Genomic DNA, 12323 nt, shown 5'->3' with positions numbered 1-12323 from the left:
TGCTGTTTAAGCTGTCCTCTTGCTGTTAGGAAGTCTCTCAGACTGCCTGCCTTTCTTTTGTCCCATAGCAGCCAGATGTGGATCCCTGGATTCCACAAGCAGCTGGAACCTCAAACTCTCCAAATATTCTGCCTGTATTAGCTTTCCAACCCCACTTATCTTCAGAGCATGATGCCATGTAGGGTTGTGCTCCCAGAGCGGATCTCCAGGGCTCGGTGTTCAGCAGTCCTAGGCCTCTTCCTACCCCCTGTTCCGTTTCTCTTCCTCCTGCTACTGAGCTTGGGTGGGGGAAAGGCTTAAATTCCGCTGGGTCACAGCTTTGGTACGTTACCCTGTTCCGTGAGGTCTGTTCTTTTCTCCAGGTGTGTGCAGTCTGGCGCAGCCTTCTTTCCTGTTGCTCTTTCAGGATTAGTTGTATTAACTATATTTTCATATTATATGTGGTTTTGGGAGAAGCCTCTGTCTCACCTCTTGTCATCTTTTTCTTACATTTTTTTTAATGCTCGTAATTTTAGGAGTAACAAACAGGTATAAATAATTCAATATAAACCTCAGAGAAAATGTAATTTGAACCTTAAGCACTAAACATAGTTTTATGTCAGAATGTTTTGATTTAAAACTTCATATACTCTAAACCACTTATAATCCTAGGACAGATGAAAACAAAATAATCATTACTCTCAAAATATCAATAGTTTTGTTTAAATTTACTGGGAAAGACAATATACAATTAAATAAAGTTAAGTGAATGTTTTTAAGAGCATGAAAATCCTTGACCTTTATCATATACTTTTATTTTTAATAATCTAAGCAAAATTGAGACTTCTACTTAGTAATAAGCACCTGACATTTAATTGCTCACAGCATTACCTTATTTTTAAATTTCAGAAAATTAATACCTCTTTAAGAAATAATACAGACCCTCCACTTCAACTTGGCTTGAGGTAGAAGCACATATACTCATATGCATATTCAAATCTCTAATTAGTTTTCATAGACAACAATACTCACTGACAACTAAAATCAGCTATCACTTCACATATAATAAATATACAACACAGTAAGACACCCTGAGCCAGTTTTCTAGGCAAAGGGTCAGTAAACTTTTTTAAAGGGCCAGATTTTTAGGCTTACAGGCCATACATTCACTGCTGTAACTAATGAACTCTGTCTCTGTAGTGTTAAGGCAGCCAGAAACAGTATGGAATGAATGGGTGTGACCGTGTTCCAATAAAACTTTATTTACCTAAACAGGTGACCAGCCTGCACATCATAGTTTGCCAACTCCTTTACTAAGCATAATCATAATCTGAATATGAATATACAACACCTTCAGTAAACACAAAATCACAGTACCCTCATATTTGGAAGTTGTTACATTGAACATTAGCTATTTAAATGGTAAAGGAACCACGAAAATATTTTCTGAGGTCAGAACCTCAGGAAAACTGAAAAATTGTAATGTGTTAAGAAAGCACACATTAAAATAAAAGTCTAAAAATGTATAAGGGCATGATTAATTTTTTGAACAATCTTACCTTAATCAAATGAAAATATCTAAACTCTAGTTCATGTCCGGTTACAACCTCAAAGTATATTTGATCAAAACTTCAGCTTCTTCTCAAACTCCTAGAGAAAAAAAATTAAAAACTTTTAAGTCAGACTCCATTTTCAGATAAAATGGGGTAATTATACTCCAATCTGTCTCTCCAAATGAATGTAGCTATAATATCTGGATAGAATACATGAAACAGCTATGTGAGGACTCTTTAAAAGTAAACAGTAGCAAGCAGATTCGGTAAGAAGAACCCAATCTGAAGTCCTACAGAAATAGTATTATCCAGTATGCAATTCTCCAGATCAGATATCGTCCAGCCCTAACTTATTAATACAGCCATAAACCTAGAAGAGGCCAACTCGTTTACTAAGCATAATCATAATCTGATTATGAATATACAACACCTTCAGTAAACATAAAATCATAAAATCACAGTACCCTCATATTTGGAAGTTGTTACATTGAACATTAGCTATTTCAATGGTAAAGGAACCATGAAAATATTTTCTGAGGTCAGAACCTCAGGAAAACTGAAAAATTGTAATTTTTAGTTTTATAATTTTAGTTGTCACTGATTAAATCACTCACTGATTTTTAGTTGTCAGTGAGTGTAGCACAGACAGAGCAGGTGCCAGAAGAAGCCCTCTAATGCTGCCTCTAGGAAAGGGAATGGGAATCTCCTAACATCCACAAGAAAGTGTGGAAATCCACCCCCAACTTTCTTCTCCATTCTCTTAAGCTTAGCCTCTTATGGAAGCTGTAGCAATGGAGGCCACCAAGACCCTAAAACTCTGAGGGAGGGGAACACCTCTCTGATCAGACAAGCTATAGTCTAAAGAGGATGTGGTGAATCTCTGTTCTTTTTCTCCCTCTCTCTGTTATCTTGCCACTCTCCCTGCGACTTGGCAGTTACAGGGAGTGCAATTAGAGAAATATAAAGCCCCACCTTTCTGGTCAGAGTGGAAAAGGGGTGCCCCAGGGAATCAGAAATTACTGAGAGATCCCACAGAAGGAAGAGTTCAAAGTTGTTTATAAACTCCTGGACTCCCCCTCAAGCAGCACATGTGGGGATCTGACCCAAACAAATGCACCCAGATTTTGAAACCTAACCTATGGGACAGACTATCAGCCAAGCTGCAGACTGGCCAATGGATGGATGGTGCACATTTCAGATAGATCTTCAGAGCATCTAAAAGTCTCTGAAAACTGAACTAATGTTGTAACCACAACTCAGGAACTTGTAGGTTGAACCTAAATTGGTTGATCACTTACAAAAACAAATACATTAACATTCTTCATAGGATTTAAACAAAATCTCATAATGTAATAATTAAAATGTCCAGGATATAATCCAAAATTACTTGACATATGAAGAACTAGGAAAATCTTATCTTGGATGGAAAAAAATGCCCACACCAAGAAAACACAGATGCTAGAATTATCTGAGGAAGATACTAAAGCAATTCTTATAGAATGTTTCAAGTAAGAGCAAATACTCTTGAAACAAATGAAAAAATAGAAAAATTCAGAGAAGCAATAGAAGAGATAAAGAACCAAATGCAAATCTTAGAAATGGAAAAATGCCAAGAACCAAAATAAAAAACTCACTAAATTAGCTCAATAGTCAAAAGAAGAGGACACAAGAAAAAGTTAACTTTGTATGGGATAATATAAAATAGAAATTATCCAATGAGAACAACAGAGAGACAAAGAAAGAGAGAGAGAGAAAGAACAATACTTCAGGTCCAATATTTGTGACACTAGAATCATTGTATCAAAAGAGAAGAGTTCAGTGTAATAAAAATATTTTAAGAAAATATTTTCCAAGTTTGTTGAAAGACATAAACTTACAGAGTCAAGAAGCTCAGCAAAGCCCCATAAATAAATAGAAATCCATGAACAGATATATACTAATAAAACTTTAGAAAACTGAAAACAAAAAATCTTGGAAGTAATCAGAAAAATGTAACATTACTTATATGGGTAAAAGTGTTCAAATGACTGTGGATTTCTCTACATGTAAAAACCATGCAGGCCAGAAGACACTAGAACATTTTTAAGCGCTAAAAGAAAAGAACTGTCAACCGAAAATTCTATATCCAGCAAAACATATCCTACAGAGATGAAGGTGAAATAAGACATTCTTAGATGAAGGAAAAACTCAGAAAATGTGTTGACAGTGGAAGTGCTTTGAAAGAACTGCTAGAGGATGTTCTTCCAACATATGGTAAATAAGGCCATAAAAAAGTTTAAAACATCAGGAATGAGGGAAGAGCAGCACTACTGTTAAATACCTGAATAAATTAACTATTGTTACCCTCTTGAATTCTTTAAAATAATGTTTGATAGTTGAAAGCAAGAAGCATAAAATCTGATGGAGCTTTCAATGTACAAATTGTAATATGTATATAATATAATATGTAACACACCTAAACATAAAAGGGAGGAATAAAGGGACTTGTATGGTGGTACAGTTTCTATGTGTCACTTGAAGTAGTAAAATATTGACTCTAAGTAGACTGTGAAAAGTTAAGCATCCCTAGAGCAATCACTTAAAAAAAAACCTGTCCAAAATATAGTTACAAAAAAAAATCAGTAAGTCGTAATGGAATACTTAACAAAATAGAACCTAAAAAAAAAAACCCAAAATAAAAAAGTAATTTAAAAAAAAGGGCAGGAAAAATAAAATGGAGAAATAAAAAAACAGGCAACAAATGAAGAAAAAAAGAAAATGGCAGACATAAATCCAAATTTATCAGCAATAACATTAAATGTAAGAGATCCAAACACACCAATTAAAAGAATAGTAGAAAGAAACATTCCTTAAATATAATGCCACACATAGGTAGTTGAGACACTGCTGAAAGGGGCCATGCGCAAAGTGCGCAAAGGAAAGTGAGTACCTCTAGAAGGCGGAAAGAACAAGGAAACACATTATCCCATAGAGTCTCCAGGAAGTATGCAGTCTTACTAACACCTGGAATTTAGCCAAATGAAACCAGCCTCAAATTTCTAACCTCCAGAACTTGAAAATAATAAATCTGTGCTGTTTAAACCATTGTTTATGGTAATTTGTTATAGCAGCAATAGGAAACTAATATACTGTACCATGAAAAATTTTTACAAACCTAAAAGAACTGAAATCATGCAAAGGATGTTATCTGACCATAATAAAACTAGACTAGATATCAATTACAGAAAGATACCAGGGCAATCTCCAAGTTGCAGTTAATTTTAAAATACACTTATATGTAATCCATGGGTCAAAGAGAAGTCTCAAGGGGAAACAGAAAATATTTTGAACTAAAGAAAAATAAGACAACACATCAAAATGTGTGGGCTGCAACTAAAGCAGTACTTAAAGGATAAGTTATAGCATTAAATGTTTATATTGGAAAAAAGGAAAGTCTAAAACTAACAATCTAAACTTTCATCTTAAGAAACTAGGAAACAAGCAATTAAAAAAGCAAGTAGAAAGAAGGAAAAATTAAAGATAAAAGCAGAAAATGAAAGAACAATTACAGAAAATCAATAAAATCAAAACTGGCTCTTTGAAAAGGTCAATACAGCAAGACAAAGACAAAAAGAGATATAAGACACAAATGATCAACATCAGTTTACATGAGATTTCCCAATAACTCTTACAAACACTTAAAGGGTAATAAGGAAATACTGTGAACAACTCTATGCACATAAATTCAACAACTTAAACTAAATGGACCAGTTTTCTGAAACCAAAAACTACCAACATTCACTATTTAATAAATTGAATTTATAAAGACTTTCAAAAAGGAAACTTTCCAGGCACAGATGGTTTCACTAATGAAATCTACCAAACAAAGAAATAACTCCAGACTGATAAAACTGGCAAGTAAAAAATAAAACTGTCCCTTTTTGCAAACAACAAGATTGTCTAGATAGAAAATTCCAAGAAATACAAACAAAAAAAAAACCCCTCCTGGAACTAATAAGTGAATTTATCAAGGCCAAAAAATACAAGGTCAACATCAACTACATTTCTGTGTATTACACAATGAACAATTTGGAACCCAAAAATGTTAAAACAATGCAATTTAAGATAGCTCCATAAGTCAAAATACTTATATATGTTTTATCATGCTTATATCTAAGATCTGTATGCTAAACCCTACAAAATGCTGGTGAAGTAAGTCAAAAAAGATGTAAAAAGACATTGTATTCAGAGAGTGGAAAACTTTCAGTTCTCAAAACAGTAAAAATTTCAGTTCTCTCCCAAACTGGTCTATAGATTTAATGCAATTTCAATAAAAAGCCCAGGATTTTTTGTAATATAAACAAGCTGCTTCTAAAATTAACACAGAAAGGCAAAAGAACTAAAGTAGTCAAAACTACTAAAAAAAAGAAGTTGGAGGAACCACACTACCCAATTTTAAAGCTTTAAGGTATAGTTATCAAAGCAATGTGATATTGGCAATAAGACACACACACACAGATCAGTGAGACAGAATAGTGTCCACAAATAGATCCACACAACATGGTCAACTGATTTTTCACAAAATTACAAAGACAATACATGAAAAGGATAGTCTTTTCAACAAATTGTGTTGGAACAACTGAGCATCCATATGCAAAGAAAAAAATGAACTTTGACCTAAACCTCTCAGTCTATATAAAAATTAACTCAAATGGATCATAAACCTAAATGTAAAATACAAAACTATAAAACTTCTACCAAAAAATAAAAAAGAACAAAAATCTTTGTGACCTAGGGCTAGGCAGAGTTTTTAGATATGACACCAAAACATAACCCATTAATCAAAAAGTGATAAATCATACTTGATCAAAATTAACAGCTTAATAGTATAAAGACATGCTACAGAGAGGGAGATAATGCTTACAAATCACATACTCAACAGAAAACTTGTATCCAGAATACATAAAGAACTCCCTAACTCAAGAGTAAAAAAAATCCAATTTAAATATGAGTGAAAGCACACTGATTAGAATTGCTAAAAAATCCCCAAAACATGGCAATACAAAATCCTGCCAAAGATGTAAAGCAATAGGAACTCACATTCATTGCTGGTGGGAATGAAAAACAGAACAGCCACATTGAAAAACAGTTTGGCAGCTTCTTATGAAGCTAAATCCACACTTATCTACCATACAACAACCCAACAGATATTTACTCAAGTAGACCGAAAATTTATATTCACAAAAAAATCTGTATGTAATTTAACAGAAGCTGTATTCTTTCCTAAACACTGAAAACTTGAAAGGAACCAAGATGTCCTTCAGCATGTTGTTAAAAAAAAATGACTAAAGGAAAAAATTCAGGTGAAACAAACTTAACACTTCATGGACAGTCTCCATTGTGAGTACCGCAAAAATGGGACAGAAAGCAGGAAGCTTTTACAGGATAAAGAATAAGGAACAAAGAAGAGAAAAATAGAAAGTATCTGATTGGCTAGAGACCCGCAGTCAACTTTGGGGTGAGCAGGCCCAGAGCTGACCAGGTGTTTGACTGACTGACAAGATATAGAAAGTATCTGATTGGCTAGAGACACACAGTCAACTTTGGGGTGAGCAGGCCCAGAGCTGACCAGGTGTTTGACTGACTGACAAGATATAGAAAGTATCTGATTGGCTAGAGACACACAGTCAACTTTGGGGTGAGCAGGCCCAGAGCTGACCAGGTGTTTGACTGACTGACGAGATATATTGCATTTCTGGTCAAGCAAAGCATTTACAAAGAAACAGTAGGTTCTCCTTGGCAGACGTGGTATCCTGGGCAGAAGCTGCTCTATCTCGGACCTATAAAATTCTTTCAACAAGGTGAATGGATAAACCAACAGTGACCCACACAATAGAATACTCTACAGGAATAAAAAGGAATGAGCTGTTTGACTCACTCAATGGCATGGATAAATCTGAAATGCATTTTGCTAAGTGAAAGAAGTCAGACCCAAAAAGCTACATATTATATGACTGCATTCATACACACTGGAAAAGGCAAATTTACATGAAAAGAAAAGAGATTAGTGTCTGTCAGGGATTGGAGAGATGTGGAAATGACTGACTACAAAGCAGATGCACAGGCGCAATACTGTGACTTACAAGAAATATATACAGGAAAAGCTGAGGAAGAGGGCAGAGTAGGAAGTTCCTGTGATCACTTTCTCCCACAGACAATGAAGGTGGCAACTACGCATAATGTAACTCACTCTGAAAAGACCTGCAGACTGTAGGACTTGATCTTCCACAGCTGATGACATCAAAGGAAGGCCACATCAAGAAGGGCAGAGAGGGCAGAAATAAGGTTAGGATTCAAACCCCACCTCCCCCAGTAGCAACCCACAGGTTGGGGGGAGTGAGGCACAGGAGAGCAAAGGGATCAGGCCTCACATTGGGCATCCCCGGTCCTGGGGACCTGCACTGCACCCATTAATATCTGGCTTTCAAAATCAACGGAGCTTAACTCTAGGAGCTTTGGAGATCAGTGGAGCTTAACTCGGGGAGAGCCAGAGGGATGTAAGAAACCAAGTCTGCTCTTAAAGGGCTAGATGTTACATCAATTGGTCTGAGACCCAGAACAGAAGCAGCAATTTGAAAAGCACCTGGGTTGTACACGAAGGAGATTTATTGATTAATTTTAGGATGTGTATGAGAGGGGCAGAAATCTGCAGAACTTTCTCCAGGGGAAGAATGCTGGCAAGTGCCACTTTTTTCTTGCCCTCCTTCAGCCTAGCTGACCTGACACAGGTGGGAGCCAGTTCTGGCACTTTCCATCTATCTACCATCATCACTTATCCTGCCCTAGCATCCCCCTGTGGACTTGCCCCACCCAACCCGCCCACCCTGGCAGGTGCCCCTCCAAAGCAATTCCTGCCCTGCCACATCCAGCAGGCAGCCCTGGTAGGACTGGCACCTCCAGAGCAACTCCTGCCAAGGGAGGGAAGCCAGCCCCACCCACCAGCACACCCACAGATACAGGAAGGCCCCACAGGCAGCCATGCCTGATGTAAGCCCTCCCTACCAGTGGCCCACAGTCGTCTCACCCAGTCCTTGCTGGCAGAAGGCTGAGGGCTGACCCACCCACCAGCAAGGTCGCAGCAGTATCAGTCCAACCACATAGAAAGGTGCATTCAAATCACACAGGGAATACCCCACAGCACCTGGTTCTAGTGACCAGGGGGGATTGTGCAACTGGGCACCACAGGACGCAAACTCCATAACGCTACTACTTTAAAGACCTGGAGACAGAGCTGACCTATCTAATACACGGGAACAAACACAGTGAGTCAAACAAAACAAGAAGGCAGAGAGCAGTAAGTTCCAAATGAGAAGAAGACAAACCACCACAAAAAGGGCTAAACAAAATGGAGATAAGCAATCTACCTGATAAAGAGTTCAAAGTAAGGGTCATAAAGATACTCACCAGACTAAAGAGAAGAGTGGATGAACTCAAGTGAGAATTTCAAGAGATAGAAAATATAAACAAATAAGTCAGAGCTGAGGACTACAATAACTGAAATGAAAAATACACTAGAGGGAATCAACAGCAGATTACAAGATGCAGAAGAACAGATGAGTGACCTGGAAGACAGTGTAGTAGAAAGCAACCAAGCTGAACAGCAAAAAGAAAAACTGTTTTAAAATATAAGGAGAAGTTAAGCGAGCTCTGTGACAACAAGCATACTAACATTCACATTATAGGGGTCCCTGGGGGCTAAAAACTTATTTGAAGAAATAATTGCTGAAAACTTGCCTAACCTGGGGAAGGAAACAGGCATCCAGGTCCAAGAAGCAAAGACAGTGCCCATGTAAGAGGATCCCAAGGAAGGCCACCCAAGAAACAAAATAATCAAAGTGACAAAACTTAAATAGTGAATCTTAAAGGCATCAAGAGAAAAGCAAACACTTACCTTTGAGGCTATCAGCTGATTTTTCAACAGAAACTTTGCAGGCCAGAAGGCAGCAGCATGATATATTCAAAGTGCTGAAAGGAAAAAACCTACCACCAAGAATAACCAGCAACGTTGTCATTCAGAATTGAAGGAGATAGTTCCCAAACAAAAGTTAAAGGAGTTTATCACACTAAACTGACCTTACAAGGATGTCAAAGAGACTTCTTAGCAGAAAAAAAAAAAGGCCATAACTAGAAGAAAATTATGGAAGAAAAGTCTCACTGGTAAACACAAATAGATAGTAAAAGTACTAAAATCAACTATACAATAGTTAAGGGATACACAAAATAAAAAGACATAAAATATATCAAATACATAAAGGAAGTAAAAAGGTAATGCTTTTAGAATATGTTTGAAATTGAGCCATCATCAACTTAAAACAGACTGCTATAGACATAGGGTGTTATATATGAACCTGAGGTAACCCCAAACCCCAAACCTCTAATATTTACACACAAAAATAAAGGAATTCAAACATAACACTGAAGAAAGTTAACAAATCACAGGAGACCAAAAGAAAAAAGGAACAAAGAAGAACTATAAAACAACCAGAAGACAATACAATGGCAATAAGTACATACCTATCAATACTTATTTTAAATGTAAATTAATTAAATGTTCCAATCAAAAGATACTGGGTGACTGAAAAGATAAAAAGACAAGCCCCATCTATATGCTGCCTACAACAAACTCACTCAGACCTAAAGACAAATACAGATTGAAAGTGAATGGACAGAAAAAGATATTCCATGCAAACGGAAATGAAAAAAAGCTGGAGTAGCAATACTTATATCAAATGAAATCGACTGAAAGACTGTAACGAGATAAAGAAGGGTAACAAATAATATTATAGGGATCAATCGAACAAAAGGACATAGTAATTGTAAATATCTATGCACCCAACAGAGGAGGGCCTAAATATATAAAGCAAATATTAACAGACAAAGCAGGAGAAAGTGACAGTAATACAATAATAGTGAGGGATTTTAATACCCCAGTTACATCAATGGATACATCGTCCAGACAGAAAATTAATATAAGGTAACAGTGGTTTTGAATCACACAGTGGACCAGATGGACTTGATATCTACAGAACATTCCATCCAAAAACTAAAGAACACACATCCTTTTCCAGGGCACAAGGAATGTTCTCTAAGTCATGTTAGGTCACAAAACTAGTTTCAAAAAACTTAAGACTGAAATCATATCAAATATCTTTTCTGACCACAGTAGTATAAAACCAAAAATCAATTATGAGTAAAAAACTGGAAAAAAACAAACAAGTGGAGACTAAATAACATGCTACCAAACAACCTTCAATGGTTGGAATTGGAATAATATTAGCAACAACATAAAAAACATAGTATTGGACTGAAAGCCAATGTACAAAGTATACATATTTATATAAATGACTGAATAAATGAGTGAATGAAAGAGAAGGACAAACTTTCTTACAGAAAAATTCCTAATGACATATGTAGTTAAACCCCCATCCATAAAATTAAGCTTAATCACACCACTTTGAGTATAGGCTGGAATTAGTGATTCACTTCCAAGAAATAGAGGATGGAAAGTCAAAAATAGTAATTTTACAGTGGAAAAACCTAGCAAATACTAACCAAGTGGTGTTATCATGTATTCCCTGATATGATGTAATGGGGAGGGCATTTCACATCACTATCACCTCTGATGTTCTCTAAAATCCTTAACCTTGGTCTAATCATAGGAAAAACAACATACAAACACAAATTGAGGCATTCTACAAAAACTATCAAATTCATGAGAAACAAGGAAAGACTAAGAAACTGCCACACACCATAGGAGACTAAGACTAAGGAGACATGACAAATGAGATGTGGAGTCCTGGACTGGATCGTGGAACAGACAAAGGAGACTAATGGAATCTGGCCAAATTTGAGTTTAGAATTTAGAATTTGGTTAATAAAAGTCACCAATGTTGGTTTCTTGGTTTTCATTTTGTAAGATGTTACTACAGGAAGTTGGGTTAGGGATATAGAGTAACTCCCTGTATTATATTTGCAACTTTTATATACAAATCTATTCCAAAATAAAGTTGCTATTATTTTTAAAAATGGAAAAAGACTTGAACAAACCCTTCACCAAATAGGATATATGTATAGCAAGAAAGCACATGACAAGATGTTCAACATCTTAGCTATTAGGAAAATGCAAGTTAAAGCCATTATCAGACATCATTCCAAACCTATTAAAATGGCTAAAATTAAGAAGACTGACCATACAAAGCGCGGACAAGTGGAAAGAACATCTAGAACTATCACACATTGAAGACGGGACCACAAAGTGGTATACTACTTTAGAAAACAGTTCAGCAATTTCTCATAAAGTTAAATTGTACACTTACCATATGATCCAGCAATCCTACTACCATGTATTTACCTAAGAGAAATGAAAACTAATATTTACACCAAAGTCTGTACATGAATGTTTATCCCATCTCTATTCAAAATGGCTAAAAACCTAAACACCTCAAAGTTCTCCGATGAAGAAATGAATAAACAAAGTGTGGTACATGCAACTGAATATTACTCAGCCATGAAAAGGAAAACCACTTAGATGAATCTCAAGGCATTATGCTGAGTAAAGGCATGTACAGTAGTCTCATATGGCTTACATACTGTGTGATTTTGTGTAATGGCCATTTTTGAAAAGACAAAATTAAAATGACAGGCCGGTTGCCAGGGGTTATGCGTGAGGTGAAGAAGGTATAACTACAAAGGAATAGCACAAGGTATTTTATGAACTAATGAAACTGTCTGGATATTGATTGTGATGGTTAC

At 36.2% G+C, this 12323-nt stretch overlaps 1 protein-coding gene across 3 annotated transcripts in view; it reads right to left on the bottom strand.

Moving 5' to 3' along the window:
• GLCE (glucuronic acid epimerase) overlaps nt 1-12323 on the bottom strand; it is a 123903-nt gene that overhangs the window by 66092 nt on the left and 45488 nt on the right. For 2 of the 3 annotated variants that reach the window (XM_036932322.2, XM_036932321.2), the window contains exon 2: nt 1539-1629. The exons of the other annotated variant lie outside the window; for it this stretch is intronic. The gene's annotated coding sequence lies outside the window, so the exon portion shown is untranslated. The remainder of the gene's footprint in view (nt 1-1538; nt 1630-12323) is intronic. 3 annotated transcript variants of the gene reach the window in all.

Source organism: Manis pentadactyla, chromosome 11, assembly GCF_030020395.1.
Source record: "Manis pentadactyla isolate mManPen7 chromosome 11, mManPen7.hap1, whole genome shotgun sequence".
NCBI lineage: Eukaryota > Metazoa > Chordata > Mammalia > Pholidota > Manidae > Manis > Manis pentadactyla.
Note: the sequence above shows the minus strand (reverse complement) of the source record. Positions and strands in the feature narration are given on the sequence as shown.